A 21,060-nucleotide genomic window follows, 5' to 3' on the forward strand; every position below is an offset into this window, starting at 1 on the left:
TGTAGAGTACTGGTATGACCTGCGCGATGGGATTCATGATGTGTTTGTGTCGTACACGTTGCTTGTTGCTCTGTCTCGTACCCACTGCAAGCTGGTCCGTCTCGTAGCCGTGGATTGAGTTGTGGCACGAATCGTAGCTGATATGCTTGTTTTCCGGATGCTGTGACGTGCTGTACTTGGCGACCCGTCCGGTGCGTACGCATCGTACTTGTCAGGCCGGAAACTGCTATGGATACTGCTTCCGGGCGACTCGGTTCAGTGTTAGGAGTTACGGCTCGGACGGAGAATGGAGCTTGACTCACAGCCTACGTGTCGGTCGTATTTTTGGTAGTTATGCGCATCGTACTTCCTCTGCAGGACGGCTACGGGTACGTGTCGGTCGCACGGTAAGGCTACGGACAGCTCTCGGGAGCTGTCCGACCCGGTATCGGAATCGACCCCTGTGCGTCATAACTTTTACTTTATTTATTGTTTGAGCTGTCAAACTTACAATAATTAAACGAAGATTAAAAGATAGCTAAATATACAAAGGCTTACTTCTTAAAAACATATACAATACAGTAAAATCAACTTGGCATATTAATAGCATTTAGGCACTATATTCCATCCCAGTAGAAAACAATCAACTACTTAATCAAATATATAAAGGTACAAATGCAGAGGAATATTAGTAAATCATGGATTTTGGAAAACAATTAGTAGCACAATGCTTGAAGGGATGTACATAAATCTAAGGAGGTATCTGTTTGAATGCATACCTAGCGTGGTGGACAGCTCTCTCAAGCAAGGCCATGCAGCCCATGAAAATGATGCTACGGAGTTGACGACATACAGATCATCCGGGCTAATAGACTGCGCCAATGCCCTTTCAACACATCCAAACTCATAGAATTTAAAGAGGGGAAGGACCAATGGCCACCGTGCAGGGTTGTATTTTTTACAGAACAGAATAAAGTGGGTTAAGTTGTCTGTCCCTCCACAGCTACAGTCACAGTGATTACATCCAACAGCCAACTTGTGGATTCTAATTTGATAAGCTCTAATTGGCAGGATACCCAGCTGGTATTTTACATACAGCATACACTTAAGTTCGGAGTATATCACATCCAGATACCCAGTACAAGGAGGACCATAGGTGTTGTTGAAATAATTATACAAGATAGATCCTGACCTCATCACCAGGCACTTCCTTGTCTGCATGCATTCATGGTACCGATCTTTAATCAGATCAGCTGTATCCTGCCTTACTCTACAGGTATCTGCCCACAAGGACTCTCTCCATCTGCAGCTCGTATAAGATATCATGTCCATGGGACGACCATGTGCTCCCCCTGCGATCACCACTGAAGGTAGCATCTTCCAGGGTTTTCAAGTATGTTGCTGCCTTAGAGTTCTTAACAGCCTAACCCAATAAAGAACTGGTCTGAGAGCTGCTACTTCCGATATTGGGGTGAAATTGAGCTCCACATAGAGTGCTAGTAAAGGAGTACCTGGCTCCAACCTCAGCAAGGTTCTTAGGAAGTTGTTTTTGGCTACTTGCAATGATTGTACATTTGCATACCCCTGGAGCTCTGCCCCATAAAGTGTAGCTGCTACTGCCCTTTGTTTCTAGATTTGCGAGATGACACTAATACTTATGGCACCAGCCTTATGCCTGAACTTCAGAACCGCCCCTGCCATTTCTCAGGACTATAGCTGCCTTCTGTATGTGACTACGCCAGTGCAAGTTCTCTGAGAATCGAATCTCCAGGTAATCAAACTGTTTAACCGTTCCTCTTGGCACACCTTCAATCGCAGGCTTCTCCTTAAATCAGGAGGACGGCCTCAATACCATACTCTTCATTTTACTACCATTAATGGTCAGTAATTTCTTGCCAAAGTATTTGTCAAAGCGCTTTAGTAGCCTGTAGGTTTTCTGTTTGTACCATCAATACTGAGTCATCTGCGTATAATAGTACCGGCACCCTCTTTCCAGCTATGGTGGGGATGTCTAGGGGATCTTCTGCCAAGTAGTCCGCTACATCATTTAAAGAAAAGGGCATCAGAACACACCCTTTACAACTGGGAAAGGTTCTGTGCCCTCCCCACCCGGGCCATACCTAACTCTAGCCGTGTTACTGGTGTGAAGAGCCTTTAAAGCCATTGCAAGAGTGATATCGACTCCTAGACTACCAGGGATCTCCAAAACTTTTCTCTCTATCAACTAAGTTGAAGGCTGCTTTCAGGTCTACAAATATTACATACAGTGATGACTTTCTAACGACTGTAAATGTATTTGAAATCCTATATAGTCGAAGAGCCTGTTTGATGGTCCCTATCTGCGACCAGAAGCCGGCTTGCACTTCTGTCACAATGTTATAGGCATCCGCCCAGCCATGAAAGCGGTTGAGCAAAACTTTCCCTAGGAATTTGCCTGCCCCATCCAGAGGGAAATGTCATAACAAAAACAGCTACTTGCGTATGTAGATGTAGAGGTGCATATGCTACAAGAGACTCATCTGACTGAGGGAGAGGTTGACCGCTTACGGCATCAATGTCGGGCCCAGTTGTATTCTACCTCCTATTCTGCCTATGCCGGGGGGCCTTCATTTGGATTAGGGCTGGGATGTCTTTAGAACTAGCCCACTGCTTCATTGACAAAGAAAGGCGCTATGTCCTGATTGGGGGTAAATTGTTGGGCGGAGATATCATCTTAGAGAGTGTTTATGCTCCGAACCAAGGCCACGTGGCTTTCTTCCAGACCCTCTTGGCTCCTCTGACACCCTTGTAAAAGAGGACCTTTTATTTGGGGGGGGGGGGGATTAATTGTGTTCCACCCCTACTGGCACACAGGATGGCGGAAGGCCTCAGGGACTAGCTACATAATTGGGAGCTGTCAGATGTCTGGAGAACTCATCACAGGATTACTCTTACGATTCTCACATCTACCACCTTCACACTAGGTTGGATAAGTTTGTATGCTCAAACAGGTGTAGCCAGTGTGTGACTTCTACCGAGTATTCAGGAGTATAACCTCTCTGACCACAGCCTGATGCTGTTGGGTTTTCAACCTGTTGAGGAACACTCGGGATCCCTAAGTGGCAACTTAACCCAATGTCCCTGGAAGATGCTTGTTTCCGAGAGTCTCTGGGTGAGGCTATTATTGGGTATTTTGTTCTTAATCAGGGTTCTGCATACTCTGGCCTCGTTGAATCGGAGGCATTTAAGGTGGTGGTTCATGGTCACTTCCTGGAACACTTGATTGGAGTTCGAAAGGGGCTGGAGAGGGAGTTTTGGTCACTGGATGGTAGACTGCACGAGTTTAAACAATGCTCTGGGGACTGATAAGGCTGTGTTAACTCAACTTTGGGAGGCTCAGGAACAGTATAGTATTATTCTAAAAGGCCTGCGCTGTCACAATTATAAAATGGATATTGCTAGAGCACACGATGAAGAGGGACGGCCGGGTATGCTCTTGGCTTGGCTTATTAGACCTGAATCCTTTGGGGCACCTATCACAGAGATTCTAACAGGCGATGGCACGCCACTTTATCACCCCAAGACCATTAATGCCACATTTTGGGAATATTATGAATCCCTTTACAGGCATCTGGAGCCTCTCCCGCCAGGGATCCAAGCGGCCTTCCTGGGCCGACTGCCATTAGGAGAGCTTGCCTGTGAGGTTAGGCCTGGGAGGTCTGGTGATGACTCAGGAGATCCAATTTGCTATCAAAGAAATTACTACAGGTAAAACCCTGGGCCCCAATGGCCTACCTGCAGAGTTTTACTTCACTTTTGGTGATCCTGGTCCTGAGGCTGGAGTCACTCTGTGCTGAGTCTCTGAGGGTAAAGGCGCTGCCTGAGTCCACCAGGGACGCAGTTGTGATTCCGCTTCTCAGAACCATGGCTCAGGGAGCCCATATATCTATGTTGTGTCCCTTATCCATGTTTAACATGGATTTCAAAATCCTTAGCAAAGTCCTGGCCCTCCGACTACTCCTCCATATGCCTGCACTGACATAGTGACCTGAATGGTTTAATTCCAGCTCAAAGTACCTCCCTTAATCTTGAACAACTGTACCATGTCCTTTATCATCCTGGTCTGCAATTTCAACCAAGGGCTGCGCTCATGACAGTGGTCCTTGAAAAGGCCTTTGAATCAGTGCAGTGTGACTTTTTGTTTATGGTCATGTGAAGAATGGGACTGGGAGAGTGTTGGATCAATTAGGTTAAACTGCTTTATTCTACTCCTATTGCAAGAGTCTGGACAGGCACTACCATTTCCCCGCAATAACATTTATATAGTGGCACCAGACAAGGATGCCCCCTGTCTCCCCCTTCTATCTGCCTTGGCTATCGAGCGTCTGGTAGAGCTTTTCCATCAGGAGAGGGTGGGCATTGGCGTGGTGATAGAGGGCCGGGAACATATTATTTCTCTTTATGCGGATGACCTTCTGATTTACCTAGTCGATGGCTCTGCAGGTGCTGCAGCTGCAATGCATCTTCTGGGGCAATTCAAAACACTTTCTTGCGGATGTATGACGTTACAACGCATACTTTTACAACGCATGCACTTACAACGCAATTTTTACAACGCAACATCCACTACAACGCATTCCATTACATCGCATGACACTACAACGCATTTTTAAAAACTACCTTTACAACGCATTCCATTACATCGCATACTACCTTTACAACGCATACAATTACAACGCATAATATTACATTGCATTTAAGGTAAGTATTGGATAGTATAGGGGTAAAAATTACTATTCTTACTCCAGGGGGTGCAACAGAAGGGTAAGTGTTGGATAGTATAGGGGTAAAAATTACTATTCTAACTCCAGGGGGTGCAACAGTAGGGTAAGTGTTGGATAGTATAGGGGTAAAAATTACTATTCTTACTCCAGGGGGTGCAACAGTAGGGTAAGTGTTGGATAGTATAGGGGTAAAAGTTACTATTCTAACTCCAGGGGGTGCAACAGTAGGGTAAGTGTTGGATAGTATAGGGGTAAAAATTACTATTCTAACTCCAGGGGGTGCAACAGTAGGGTAAGTGTTGGATAGTATAGGGGTAAAAATTACTATTCTAACTCCAGGGGGTGCAACAGTAGGGTAAGTGTTGGATAGTATAGGGGTAAAAGTTACTATTCCAACTCCAGGGGGTGCAACAGTAGGGTAAGTGTTGGATAGTGTAGTGTAATATTATGCCTTGTAATGGTATGCGTTGTAAAGGGAGTATGTGATGTAATGGAATGCGTTGTAAAGGTAGTTTTTAAAAATGCGTTGTAGTGTCATGCGATGTAATGGAATGCGTTGTAGTGGATGTTGCGTTGTAAAAATTGCGTTGTAAGTGTAGTGCGTTGTAAAAGTTGCGTTGTAAAGGTTGTTCCCCCTTTCTGGCCTACTGGTCAATAAAACCAAGACTTGTATGTTTCTCATGTCACCGGGCACCCAGCGGCCGCCGGATATTCCATGAGACTTGACCTACTCCCCAGCATCCTTTCAATATCTGGGTATTCAGGTGTTCCACTCACTGGAGGATCTACAGGAGGGTAATCTGATGACTGTCCTTAGAACCCCTTTTGGCAATCTCTTCATTTGCCTATTATGGCCCGGATATCAGTGTCCAAGATGGTTATGCTACCAAGATTCCTGTACTTTTTTCTTAATCTCCCATTTGGGGCACTAGGTTCTTGGTTTCGGCAATTAGACACTCTACTTAAGTGACTGATATGGGATGGAAGCTGCCATAGGGTGTCTCTAGAGGTCCTCCGACACCCCCTGGGCGAGGGAGACCTAGGCACCCCAGATTTTGAGCTGTATTTTTAAGCGGCACAGCTCCAGTGGATCACTCAGTGGGTTGACGGGGCTCATTATGGGGAGTTGGGTTCAGTGGGTTTGTCTCAGCACCAGGGAGCAGTGCTAGCGAAGCTGCTTTGTGCGGATGTGGTGATCCCCCATCTGGATGTATTGTTAAATTGGCCTTGAAATGTTTGAGGTACTGTGTGCTGAAGACCAGGGAACCCCCTCTCCCCTAATGCTGCTCTGCCATTGATGGGTCTTCCACATAGGGACCCTCTTTCTTTTACAGGGATGTGCCATTGTCGGTCTGGACAGATGGTGGACTGGTGACCTTTGGTGACTGTTACCAATTGGACACCCTGCTCCTATTGGACGAGTTGGTGGCCCAATACGAACTACCCTTGTGACAATTTCCAACATATAGAGCACTGGTATGAACCTTAAGGGACGTATGATCAGGAGGTCATAAGGCACCAGCGACATAATGCAGTGCCGCAATTGTTGGTGTCCATGGGCACCGTGCAGCATTTGGTGAAGTGGTTTTATAGGTCACTGGCCGAAATGGTCTGGAAACCCTTGTTGGCACTTTGGCATCGGTGGGGGAAGATACTGGGATGTGAATTTATGGATCTGGAGTGGCGCAGGATCCTGGGGTATCCTAAGAAGGTCTCCAGGAATATGAGGCTGAAATATACTCAATTTAATTATGTCCATATGACATACAAGATGACCCACAGACTCTAGGTCAACTATGGTGGGGGACCGCATGATGGCCCTAGATGTCGGCTTGTGGATGCAGATTTCAGCTACATGACATAGAGCTGCCCCCATTTGCAACCGTTCTGATAGATGGTGATACGAACACTAAATACCACACTGCGGTGCGCCCTTGCCTGCACTACGGAGGTCTGTTTACTGAAGTTGTTTCCTGGGCCTCGGGCATGGAAACTGGGCTCTAGGTTCCTAGACATGGCCCTGGTGCTGGCCAAGAGTAGAATAATAATGGCCTGAAAGGGGAAACAACCTTTACAACGCAGTCATTACATCGCACTACCTTTACATAGCAGTCATTACATCGCAACATCCTTTACATCGCATGTCATTACAACGCAGCCATTACATCGTATTTCACTACAACGCATGTCATTACAACACATGTCACTACAACGCAGACATTACATCGCAAGTCATTACAATGTATACCATTACAACGCACAGTACCCTTACACTATCCAACCAACACTTACCCTACTGTTGCACTCACTTGAGTAAAAGAATGCATTGTAAAGGATGTTGCGATGTAACAACTGTGTTGTAAAGGCATGCGTTGTAAATGTATGCGTTGTAACATACATACGCCTGAAAGTCCACAGTGGGGCCGGCAGGAGAGACATGGGTACAGGATGCAATTGGTTGGGCCAGAGCTGAGGAGAGTGCCCTACTTAGGGAGGAAGCCCGGGGTCCGCGGAGGCGGCCGATAGCAGAGTTGTGGACAGAGATTTTGGAGTCTTGGAAACACCCAGAGGAACAAGTTGGACTGACTGAGAGAGACGGGGACGACTCCTTAGATGACACTGATGAAGGAGGTAGTATACACTAGGAGAGAAGGACCGCTGTGCCACCCAGTTGGGACTCTACCTTCTTTTGGTTGCAGACCTGCTGGGAATTTGCCCCAACACTTCCTCCGGATTCATGCCTACTGTGCCCGTCGCTGGACCCTCACCCATTCCAATTGGCCACCGTGTGGCCATCTAACCCCTTTCTGGTGCTTTAACTTCTCTGTATCAGCAAACTTGACGGTTTGGTCAGTTTCTTTCTGGTTTTTATGGTTTAACTCTGTTTTATTGTTGTATTCAAGACAAAATAACAAAATGTCGAAAAGACAATAAAGGCCAAAGGCACTGTCAATAAACAGTAGGCTGTCTTTATGGGCTACGCAGAGCCCCTGCGTTAAGACATATATACAACAAATGTAAAGTAAAAAGAAACAAGACCCCAACCCCTCCCTCCCCCACCCCTCCTCCAATCAACCCTACCTCGATTCAAGTACACATTCAACAAGCACACTCCAAGGTTAAACTAGAGCTGGTGGTGCCACATCTTCTGGCAGTCGCAGGAAGTGTAGGTATTTAGGGCATGTGAGCTCACGGAACTCCTGCGTCTGCAGAGTTAGGAAAGGAAGCCATGCGTCTCGAAAGTCTGTACCTTTGCCAGCGAGTGTAAGTGTTATTTTTTCCATGCCCAAAATGTGCCAAAGACCTGTCAACCATCCGGTATGTGTGGGAGCCTGTGAGGTCCCCCTATGCGAGAGAACATTCTGCATGGCTACACCCAGCGCCAACCCTATCAGACGGCCCCTCTTAGACTTCAGCGGGTATGCCAGTGGGTCTGGTACTCCCAGTAAGATGTGTGCATTAAAGTGGAGAAGTGGCACCTCCACGTGTTTATCGATATCATCCAATACTTGGGACCAGTAACTATGGACATGGGGGCAGTCCCATAGTAAGTGAACCAGTGTGCCTATTTCCCCACAGTTTGTCCAGCAGAGCGCGCTAGCTGTTGGATTGATCTTATGTACCCGTTCTGGCGTGTAGTACCAGTATATGGTCACTTTTGTAAGTGTGTCAGTCAGCGCCATGTTGCTGGCCGTGTGACGCACCCTGTAGCAGATGCCCTCCCACTCTTTGTTGCTAAGAGATCTCCCAATATCCTTTTCCCATCTACCCCATCCAGCATGGTATATGTGTGAGTGTCAGGCATTCAGCAGCCTTATAAGTCAGAGACTATTCCTTTGTCTGAGGACTTCGACAAGAGTCATCGCTTGTAAGTAGTGCGGTGTCGACTAGCTGCCTCTCTATTATGCGGCTTTAAAACCCAATGTCTAAGCTACAGGTATCGCAGGCGCTTTGCCTCAGGGATTTAATTTGTGAAAATGGAAGGACCCCCTGAACATCGAAGAAAGGGCCCATAGAGCGGCATTGGGACTAACGCCATGCTTGAAAGGTTGTTTCCCCTAGCTCTGGCTCAAAGTCAGGATTGCCGAACAGTGGGGTCAGGGGAGATGAGAACGTCGTAAGTTTGTGGCGGAGGTTAGCCTGGTCCCATGTCAAAATGGTAGTCCTAGTGATGTCTGAGACATAAAGACTACGGGGCCTTTGGGCTTTCTTTTAAAATGGGATCCTCATCTGCGAGGTGCCCGCCACAGCCCTGTCCTGAAACAACCAATGCTTCCCTGATTTGGTTCGGTCCCATTCCACTAGGTGTCTTAATTGCGCAGCTTGGATGTACAGCTGGAGGTTAGGGATGCCCAATCCGGCCTTCGTCAGTCGGGAGGAAGCTGAGACTCCTCTTCATTCTAGGTTTGCGGCCCTGCCATATAAAGGCCATGATTTCAGCTTGCAATTTGGAGATCTCACCTGGGGGTCGACGCAGAGGGACTGTCTGGAAGAGGTACAACATTTTAGGGAGGATCGTCATCTTAATGGCTGCTATCATACCTGCTATCATACCTAGCCAGGAAATCGGGTGATATTTCCATCTGAGTATGTCGGAGCGCACTTGCTTAAGTAAGTGAGTGTAATTCATATCGGCTGTGGCATGTGGTGTGGCAGCTAATAGCACTCCCAGATAGGGGATGGAGTCCGAAGACCATTGGAATGGGTATTCTCCCTTAAGTCGTTCTACCGTCTGGGGGGGAGTGAGAGACTAAGGCCCACCGATTTCCCTACGTTAACTTTAAACCCGGACACTTTGCCGAAATCCTCCAATTCCTGTAGAAAAGAGCCCAGCGAAGTCTCAGGGTCTTTAAGAGTCACTAACACGTCATCAGCATAAAGGCTTATTGTATGGTTGTCTCCCACAAAGGGGACTCCCTGGATCTGCTGGTTCGTCCGAACTCTATGCGCTAGGGGCTCCATGTACAGCACAAAGAGTAGGGGCGATAACGGACACCCCTGTCATGTACCCTGCGCTATTGGAAGTGGGTTTGACCCAAATCCGTTGACTCTCACAGTGGCCGTAGGAGAGCGATAACAATTTAAGATTTGCGCGCAGAAGCGTTCCCCAAAACCGAAGTGAGACAGTACCTGTTCCAGATATGGCCAGTGCACCCGAATGCATCGAACGGTTTCTCTGCATAGATGGCCATGAAGATGCAGCTGCCGGGGAACCTGGAGGCCTTATCTATAATGTGGAGGACCCTTCTGGTGTTGTCGCTAGTCTGCTTTTGGGGTATGAAGCCCGCCTGGTCGGGGTCAATTAATGCTGGCATGTATGGCCCCAGTCTCTGCGCTAAGATACCCGTGTACAGTTTTATATCAATACTGAGCACTGAGATGGGCCTGTATGCGCTACAGTTCGTTGTATCTTTTTCCCGGCTTGGGGATGACAGTTATAGCTGCCTCCAGCATGGCGGCCGGGATAGCACCAATAGAAGCAAAAGTGTTAAACAACGTGCTCAAATGAGGAGCTAGTTCGGGGCAGAAGGTTTTGTAGAAGGCGGCCGTGAAGCCGTCCGGGCCCATGGCTTTGGCTAACTTCAACCGAGAGATGGCCGAGATTACTTCTTCAATACGGATATCCTCCTCCAGGACCGCAGCTTGCTCTGGTGTCAGCCTAGGTGTCTGCACCCCCTGAAAATAGTTGATAATGTCATCTCCATCCAGAGATTGACTTGAATAAAGCCTCTCATAAAAGTCCCTGAAGGCCTCTGCTATTGCGTCGTCGTCTGACACCAGCTGTCCCTTTGCATCCCTAATTGTCTAAACACTCTGTTGCTGTCGCTCTTCCCTAAGTCTATTCGCCAATAGCCGTCCGCATTTGTCCCCGCCCATATAGAAGGCATGTCTCAGACGGAGAGCAGCGTATTCCGCTCGATCCAAATCTAAAGCCGCCAGCTGGGCGCAAGCGGCTGAAAGCTGACGCCACACTCTAGGGGCACCAGTCCTTTGATGTACGCTTTCTAATTCTCTGACCTGTAAGGAGAGGCTATCCCTCTTTTCCTTCCTCAGTCTGTTGTCTGCCACGGAGATCGCTATAAAAGCACCACAAATCACTGCTTTAAACGCCCCCATACACTAGATATATTAGTCTCAGGGATGTCATTATGGCAGAGATAATCCCCTATGGTTTGTTTTATTTGATCCACAACCTCCTGGCGCTGGAGGAGCATGTCCCTCCATCTCCACTGTCTACGGGGTGGCCTCGAGGGTGAGAGCGACACTACCGTCACCACAGCATCGTGGTCCAAGAGGGCCGCCGTGAGAATTTCCGTGCTGGATGTTAACAAGTATAGTTCCCTGGTGCCCAGGAAGTAGTCCAATCTGGCGTACGTTTCGGGGGCATTGGAATAATAGGACTATTCCTGGTTGTGTGGGTGGGAAGCCCTCCAGAAATCTACGAGGCCTAGTTCTTGCAGTCGGGAAAGCCCGGCTTTAGACAGTGCGCCTACTTGCCCAGATCGTTGAGCTGACCTGTCCACATTGTTACCAAAAACTAAGTTGAGGTCACCCCCAGAAGAAGACGTCGTTCGTCAGTAGATACAGCCTCTCTAAGTGCGCTGTGTAAAAAGCTCTCCTGCCACTCATTTAGAGCGTAGATCGTGCCTACCACTAACCCCTGGCCTTCAATGTCAAAGGGGCAGGTGAGCAGTCTGCCTCTAATCTCTGCTTCTTTCTGGACCACTTTCCCTCGAAAGGCCTGTGAAACTAAGATGGCCACCCCCGCTGTTTTGGTTGTGTTGGAGGAGAACATCTGCTTGGGGAAGTACTTGGATTTGAGTCTACCCCAATCCCTGGCCAGTAGGTGAGTTTCTTGCAACAGGCAGATATCTGCCTGGGACCGTTCCAGGCATGAAAGCACGGCTCGGCGTTTAATTGGGTTATTGAGACCTCTCACATTAAGTGAGAGGATCTTAAGGTTGGGGGGTTGCACAATCAATGTCATTATGTAACCTCTCGCCTGACAGTCTCAGTACCAGCTGCGTACAGAGCTCTACGCCTCTCGCTCGCAGTCTCTGTGCATGTGCGCGAAGTGATGGGTGAAAGAGTTGCAAGGTGGATGGAGGACCCCGACATTACCCCAAGAACATATGCAAACCATAAAAACTGAACTTATAAACAGTAATTCAAAATGAATGGCAACGAATGTACCCAGCTTGTACTCTGGAAATAGTCCAAAAACCCTGCAGGGCCATTCGGAAACAGAAGTGGGGTCCATAGTGTGACCAAGTTCTCGCTGCTCCCCCTCCCTCGACCCGCCTCATAAAGGATCCCAGAGTTACCCAGGAGCGTTCAGCTGCTATCGGCCTTTGCCAATGTAGAAGGGATAGTTTCCAGTGCCTCTTGCTGTCCTCTTGCGATTTCGGCCGAGTTGGGCTTAGTCACATTGCAGCGTCGTCCCTGTCGCTGCCATCGAGGCCTGGCCTGACTAGGTAGTATAGAAGACTGGGGATCAGCGGAGTCTTCCTCTTTGCTCACCACTCCCACAGCCTACCCTTAAGGACAACAGCCTCGCTAGGAGGCTGTATTTTAATTTATTTTTTCTTTTCCAGGGGTCAACATCGACGGCAGGTCAGGGCGAGCTCTCTTCACGGCGGAGCGGCGTGGGGGCGCTCCTGAGAATAGCGCGACTACAGGACGGTCGGGGCGAGCTCTCTTCATGGCGGAGCGACGTGGGGGCGCTCCGGAAAACAGCGCAACTACAGGACAGGCGGGCGAGCTCTCTCCATGGGCAGAGCGGCGTTCTTTTGAGCACGCCTGAAACATTGCTAATGGTGTCGACATCAACCGCAGACGAGCGGCGTTTCGAGCGCCAAAAACAAGTTCAGTTAAGTGGGGAGTGAACAGCTGTGTGGATTTGGGGCGAGTAGTGAGCTCTAGTGGCGCAATCGGCTTAGCGTGCGGAGCATATACAGCAGCACTTGCACTGAGCCATGCTGAGGTTGCGGGTTCGGGCCTCACCTGGGGCAGCCGGTTTGCTTATAAGCAGCTGATTTGAATGACTGTGTCCCTTTTTGGGTGCACGGAGGCTTTGCAGGGTTGCGGCTGTGGGAAGGATCAGCATACTGCAGCAAGCTATTTCTTCGCTGTCCAGGGGGATGGTAGTTTTTAGGTTTCGGCTGCGAAGGCTGCGCTTGCGCAGTCTAGCTCTGAGATTTAATGACTTGGAGAAGGGGGGCTTGAACCCGCCCCTCTTCTCCCCTGTTCTCCATTGGCTGGCCTCTTGAATGCTGGCCAGCCATTGGAGAAGAGGTCAGTCATTCCGATTAGGCCCCGTCCTTTTCGGATCAGGGGGCGTGTTTTTTGCAAGAAGTCTCATTCTCTCCTCCAACCAATGGCTGGAGGAAAGAAAAGACAAACACGCCCCCGAATCCGAAAATGCCGCTGCCTTTCTCCGAGGCATTTCTGCTCTGCCTCGGAGAAAGGCGGTGGTGTCTTCCGGTGCCCTCGGCTTGTTTGTGTGGTCATTTAGAGGCAATGTTCCCAGGCAAAAAGAAACGCGGGGAAGAGCAGCAGTGCTGCCTCTTATCTGAGACTGACTAGAAAACATGTCCCTGCTTTCCGAGCCTGCCGTGATAAGGCGCCTCTTTATCGGCAGCCTCGGACCGCACTGAGTAAAATGTAGAGTTGTGTTTACTAGAAAGCTGCATACCAAAAATGACACACGACACCGTAGGCTGGCTGCGTGCATTGAACTTCTTAACGTTGTTTTAAGCCGAGGTCGTTGCTGTTCTTGGTCAAACAGCTCCCATGTTTTCTAGAACTGCCCCCGCCCTTCGTCAGGCCCCCTTCGCTCGCTGGGCCGTTTCCCTCTCTTGCTATGGGGGCCTCCCTTGAATAGGAGCAGGGAAATGAAAAGGCCAGATTACATTCAGTGGCGATGGTCTGTGGAACGGCAGATCCGCGAACAATGTCATTCAATGCAGCACAGGAAAGGGGGAAAGAAAAGAAAACCCCATGCAAATGAAAGCTGACTTCACAGTTAGGTGCCAGTGAGCACTACCAACATGGCATCATGGGGCATTCACACTGAGACCAACGTTCCAATGTGGTGGGGGAAAGTATACATGGAGGGCGGTGGCTCTGCAAGGCGCCGGGTGTCAATATGGGATCGGTGGGGGTACACAGGGCTAAGGGTAATTATTAAGGGGGGTCTCTGCAGGTCTGCGGGTTCTATGTGTGTGGGTAGTGTCCGGGCGGCAGACTCCTCCTTCCGCCCCCGCAAACTCCTCCCTTTCATCTGCCCCCTCAGGCTTTGTGCCTCTACTGCTCAGACTGGATGCTGGAACAGGCAGAGTGCGCCTGCCACCACGGTAAAGGAGGAGTAGCGTCTGGGGGCGAGAGGAGCCCCCACTCTCCGGAGAATACTCCCGCACCGCATCCTCGCCACCATGAGGCCCCACTAGTAGCCCCACTCTCCATCACCTTACAATCGTTAGCTGAAGGCAGCAGCAGCAGATGCGAAAGGACCCCTCAAGGACAAACACCCCCCGACCCTCAGAAATGCTACCTGTCGCCTGCAGCATATAATGTGAAACAACTCGTGTATGTTTCACGGCCCCGCCCTCGGCTCCGGCGGCCGCTGAATGAGAGAGCCTGCAATGCGTTGTGCTCAGAGAAGTATGAAAGGGCCTCTGTTACCGGCGCTGGCGCCGCATACAAAGCAAACAGGCCTGTCAAGCCCTCATTGAAAGAGGCACCCTGGAATTAATCTGGGGAAGCAGGCTGTGCTAGGAAGTGGACTTTCCGACTGCGCGCTCTCCAACTCCGGGCCCTCCACTGTGGGCGAGTAAACACTACAGTCGGTGGCTGCGACTATCTGCGCGAGTTGGCGCCACCGCTCCCGCCACCCCCATCAGACCAAAGGCTGGTTACAATGGGCCTCATGTAGGTAAATAAAAATTACCGATTCTTAAATACCGAACCGTACCGAATCGGTATTTAAGAATCGGTAAGTTATATGTAGGTAAAAATTCGGTAATAATTACCGAATCGGTAACATTCGGTAATCAAGAATCGGAATTTACCGAATCGGTAAATACCGAGGTGGTATTTACCGAATCGGTAAATACCGAATCGGTATTTACCAAATCGGGTAAAAAAATCACATGACTTGATGAAACAGCCAATCCTGTGCAACCACACCCTACCCAACCAGGAAGTGGCCACACCCAGGCAGGTGCACACAATTAACAGACTCTGGAGAGGCTTGGAGTGCAGAGGAGAGTCAGGGAGCCAGTGCCTGTTTGTGCAGCAATTTAACATCATGTCGACGCAGAGGACAGTGAGAGATGGAGGGGAAAGGAGGAGGAAGATGAAATTCAGCCCCAAGGAACTCCAGGTGCTGGTGGAGGAGGTGGTGAAGCAGCACCAGAAGCTGTTTGGGAGGCAGTCCCTGCAAGTGCCTGAGGCTGAAAAGCGCAATATTTGGCTGGCCATCCAGGCGCAGGTCAATGCTGTAGGAGTGACCCACAGGGACATAGAGGTCCTCAAAAAGCGCTGGTATGACCTGAGGATTGTAACCAAGAGGAAGATGGTGGAAAGCCTGAAGGAGGCCAGCCAGACTGGAGGTGGAACCAACAGGGCACCTGCCCTCACCGAACTGGAGGAGCTGGTGGGGGCCCCAATCGAGAATGAGAGCGTCGTGGGCCTTGGGGATGCTGACAGCTCTGCCAGAGCCGCCACCCAACAAGGTAAGACGAATGCACAGCAATGTAGCCCCCCCTACCCCTATCCCACATCCCCCATTGTGAAATGAGTATCCCACTCCAGTCCATGTGTTAGTGCAGACAGGCAATGCATTCTGGGAGATGTAGTCAGGGAAACCCCAACCATGAAGTAAATAGCACAGGACAACAAGGCATGTTACACACATTAGCCACAAGGAGGCAGAGGACAAATTTAGAGTGTAACATGATTTTATTGTGATGCTTGCAATGCAGCCCTTCAGGTACACTGAGCCGATGTTGCATTTCTGTCCACAGATGTGACATCGCGCAGGACAGGACATGCTGCAGGAGAGAGGGCACACCGGCCACACAGATCAGCTCTGGCCAGCACAAGTTCAGCCCAGGGAACAGTGCCACAGGCAGCCGCACCACTAACACAGGCAGCCTCGCCTCAACCAGAGCCAGCCTCACCTCAACCAGAGCCAGCCTCACCTCACCCAGAGCCAGCATCGCCACTCATGTTTGAGTCACCGGCCACATCACCGCCTGCATGTGTGAGAATGAGGAGGCGTGCTGCCGCCAGGCTGCGAGCCTTAGACACCTCGTCTGACGACAGCAGGGGCCCTGAGCAAATAACTATGCCCCAGGATGGGAGCCATGCCACTGTGCCCTACACCTCACAGGCAGAACAGACGGGTGCAAGAGGGCGCCGCAGGTCGCGTGTCCAGAGTCCACCAGCAAACATTGACAGCCATGGTGTCTTCTCGGGGCTCGAGGGCCAAATGTTAAAACAACAGCGCCTGCAAACAAAGGCAGTCATATCAGTCCAGAGGCATATGCGGTGCATGAAATCTACATTTGTCAACATGGACAATAACATCAGCGCAATGGCAGCGGGCATTCGGGACATGTCCCAGTCAATCCAGCAGTTGTGCAGCAAATTAGATGCTGACATAGATGCACGGCGCCGGGAACGGCAGAGGAGGGACACTAACACCAGGGCACTCAACTGTCTGGCAACTGCCACTTCTCTACTCTGCCGGCGCTCTGTGTCGATGCAGGAGGGCCTGACACACTGCTGCAGCGACGTGTCTCGGGGGATGGTGCAGGTCACAAGTGCACTAGAGGTGCTATTAACAAGTCAGGCGGCGACAACTGCTGCAGGGGATGCTGCGGAGAGCATCGACTCCAGCAGCAGGAGCAGCATCACACCCCCCGTCCCAGAAGCACGCAGGAGCAGCAGGCGGCTTGGGGTTGGCTGTAGTGAGGATGCTCAATCCGTGCCATCCCACACTGCAGCGCGTATGCGCAAACATTGATGCAGCCCTGCGTAGCCAATTCCCAATGGGTGACGTAACCCTGGACTTACTCCTTGTAAATATGCTATGTTGCCAGATTGGCTTGATCTCGTTTTCATGGCGTAGTGCCGCATTAAAACTACGTCATGACATACCACAACTGACTGTGTCCCCTTACTTACTCAGAAATAGTTGCATGTGATCTCTGCCCGTCTCTCTCTCCCATCTATTGCAGTTGGCACTCCAGCTGCGTTGCCCTCTGGCTGGCCTGACTCTTCCTCGTTGTCCTCAAAATCTGTTACTTCCACCTCTGTACCTCTCTTCGTGGCAAGGTTGTGCAGCATTGCACAAGTGGCAATGATCTTGCAGCAGTTGATCGGTGTGTACTGGCGTGCGCCTCCGCTCTTGTGGAGGCAGCGGAACCTGCTTTTCAGTAGTCCAAACGTGCGCTCCACCACATTGCGTGTAGATTTATGTGCCACGTTATATCGTCTCTCACTCTGGGTTGATGGGTGTAGGTAGGGAGTGAGGATGAATGACCGGCAGGCATATGCACTGTCGCCTAGGTGAGTAAAAGGGAACCATCAGTCACATGCCTCTATACACTATGATTTGCAGGTTTCATGGGGTGTCACTGTTACTTACCTAGCAGGTATCCCTCTCCAAATTCTCCAGCAATCAGTCGTGTGTAGATCCCACTGTTCTGGAAGATGTAAGAGTCGTGGGTGCTCCCAGGAAACTTCGCTACAATATCAGTGATGATGTTCCCTGCATCACAGATCACCTGCACATTGATGGAGTGGGTGGACTTTCTGTTCCTGTAGATGTGCTCAGTGTCAGCTGGTGGGCAGATTGGGATGTGTGTGCCATCAATACAGCCAATGACAGGGGGGAACTGTGCCATGTGATAAAAGTCAGTTTTAGTTTTCTGCAGTTCAGCCTGTGTGTTTGGGAAGCTGATGTAGTGGTGCATTCTCTGCATCATGGCATCCAGGAACTTCCTGAAGAAACGGGACAGGCAACTCTGGGATACACCGCCCACCGCAGCTATCACCCCCTGGTAACTGCCAGATGCCAGTAGATGTAGGCTGCAGAGCACCTGCACATGTGGTGGTATGGCATGTGCCCTTCTTGTTGGCTGGTCCAGGAGTGGGTGAGGGTCCCTTATCAGGTCCATGATGGTTTGGGGGTGTAGCCTGTACCTTTCATGTATCTCTGCATCAGTCAGTTGGAAGAGTGTGATGCGCTGTCTGTAGATGCATTCCTCCCGTCTCCATATCCTCAGACCTGCTGCCTGTAGACGTAGGCGCCTTGCAATGACATACAGAGCGGCCATGTTGTCCACGCTGTTGCATTTTGGGATTGCTTATATGGTCTGTTGATGGTTACCACCTGCTTTCAATCAGTGTTAATTACCGACTCCTAATTACCGAATTTCATGGATTTCTTAATTACGGATTTTTCCTACATGTCATTTTCAGTTTTACCACTTCATATTTACCACTTCATATTTACCGATTCATATTTACCACTTCATATTTACCGAATCGGTAAATATGTATTCGGTAAATATGAATCGGTATTTTAGAATTCGGTAATTATGAATCGGTATTTACCGCTTCATATTTACCGAAAACTGGTTTTTGGCCTCCTACATCTCACTTGTCTAAATACCGGTCGGTAACGGCATATTTACCGAATTTCGGCCGTTACCGACCGGTATTTGGCTACCTACATGAGGCCCAATGTGCGCAGTAAAAAGCGGCCCAGCAGCCATCTGTGATTAGAGGTGACAATAACCCATGTGTCCGCCTCCACTCTCCGAAAACGCTGTGAGGCGCACGCTGGACCTCTCAAATAAATGTTCTACAAAAATATAAAATTTGCAGCACATCTCTCGGCACAGTGCACTGGCACTTTAGTCACGCCCACTCAGCCAACGCTAAAATGTGACTGAAAATATTTTCGGTTTGTGACCTCTTTATTTATTCGGCTCAGGTTTATGCTCCAACTCCCAGATATTGTCCATACATGAATTGGCAATCTAATTCACACCAAACAAATCGTAACTCCCAAAGTGTCCGGCTACAGGGTCGGTCTCACTACTGGAACGCGTCAGGACAGATCATTGCTTGCTGCACGCCATTTGCGCATGCAATGCAAAGCGATTACATCCTTTCACCACAATTTCTGGTTCGTTGTGGTCGGGGAGTACATTTTCCTATGGCTCTTAGACAATGCTTAATTTGAGCCGGTGGTTGCCGGTGGAGGCCACCAGCACTCATTTTGGGGGAAAGCCCTTATATTAACTTATCAAACTTTGACCCAGAGCAACAAAGAAACAATACAAAAGGGGGGAAAAGGAGGAAGAGAAAGACGTAAAAAAATCAGTGACATAGAGAGAAGACAGGGGAGAACGACAAAATTAAATAAAGGGATAGGTACTGTCTGAAGGTGGATAAAAGACGCATGAGGTGAAATCAAGACTTAGCCGATAGAGACCCGTTCGAGGCCCCCTTAAAACAAGCATTTACAATGCAACGGTCTCGGCATTGTTAAAGTTAGAGCTATTGGCATTGCTCATGACATTATTTTTGTTTATGTTTTTGTTTTTAAAACATGTAGAGAAACGGCATTGTTATTTACAATGTCAATAGCTTAATCAGTGTGTGTGTAGGTGGCTGTGTGTGTGGGTGCAAATGCAATAGGTCTCGCATTTGAGAGTGATTAAGCTATTGACATTGTAAATAACAATGCCGTTTCTTTAACCCCTTCAGTGCCCATGACGAGATGGTCTCGTCATGGAGCACAGTCGCGCTGTGCCCATGACGAGACCATCTCGTCATGGGACCCACCCTTGGGGGAAGCGCTGGCGCTCCCCCCGTGATTCCGCGATGTTTTTTTTTTTGCTGGGGAGGCAGGGGAAGACCTTCCCCTGCCTCCCCCCGCCCCCCCCCCCCGCCCGCGTCATCAATGACGTCAGCGCGGGAGCCGCGCTGACGTCACCGGAGGCTTCCCCTTTGCTCTCCGAGGCGCTGGAAGCCATTTGCTTCCTGCGCGTCGGAGAGTAAAGGTCAGTTTTGGGGCTGGGGAGGGGGTATTGTTGCTTCGGTGGGTTAGGTAGGGTGGGGGCACAATGCTGGGGGGTTGGAAATGTTATTGGGAACACTCTGCTTTGTTCCTGCGCTTGGATCGTCCAAGCGCAGGTGTTTTTATGTGCATTTTACAAAAAAAAAAAACGCTCGTTTTCGTTTCTTTGTCGTTTTCTTGCGTAGGGGTGCTGCTAGCGTGGGATGGGGGTGGGGGGCTAAATAAAGTAATTATTATGGGTTGCAAAGTGGCCAGATTGATTGTATGTGCATTGAAATACACCAGAATTATTTTGTTTTCCTGTGTAGTGGTACATTCGTTTTCTGGGCTTCTTTTGAACAGCATTGTTTTTCCCAAGGGGCAAAATAAAGTTAGGCAGAGGGATTGCAAAGTGGCCACATTGATTTATTTTACATCTTGTGATCGGTGGGTGCTGGCAGGGGGGTGGGGGGTGAAACAAAATAGGTCAGAGGGGTTGCAAAGTGCCCTGTTTTTTTTTTTAGTATGCAAATACACCAGCATCACAGAGTTTGCCAGTGAAGTGCTACTTTAGTTTACTCGTGTAACGTTGAAGAGCATTGTTGTTCCCAGGGGGGTGAAATAAAGTGAGACAGAGGGGTTGCAAAGTGGCCAGATTGATTTTATTTGCTTCCAAGTACACCAGCATCAGAGTTTGCCAGTGAAGTGCTACTTTCGTTTACTCGTCTAACTTTGAACAGTATTGTTGTTCCCAGGGGGGGCGAAATAAAGTAAGACAGAGGGGTTGCAAAGTGGCCAGATTGATTTTATTTGCTTCCAAGTACACCAGCATCAGAGTTTGCCAGTGAAGTGCTTCTTTCGTTTTCTTGTCTTCCTTTGAACAGTATTGTTGTTCCCAGGGGGGGCGAAATAAAGTAAGACAGAGGGGTTGCAAAGTGGCCAGATTGATTTCATTTGCATCCAAGTACACCAGCATCAGAGTTTGCCAGTGAAGTTCTACTTTCGTTTTCTCGTCTTCCTTTGAACAGTATTGTTGTTCCCAGGGGGGGGCGAAATAAAGTAAGACAGAGGGGTTGCTAAGTGGCCAGATTGTTTTTATTTGCATCCAAGTACACCAGCATCAGAGTTTGCCAGTGAAGTGGTACTTTCGTTTTCTCATCTAACTTTGAACAGCATTGTTGTTCCCGGGGGGGGGGGCGAAATAAAGTAAGACAGAGGGGTTGCAAAGTGGCCAGATTG

Source organism: Triturus cristatus, chromosome 1_2 (assembly GCF_964204655.1).
Source record: "Triturus cristatus chromosome 1_2, aTriCri1.1, whole genome shotgun sequence".
In the NCBI taxonomy this organism is placed as follows: Eukaryota; Metazoa; Chordata; class Amphibia; order Caudata; family Salamandridae; genus Triturus; species Triturus cristatus.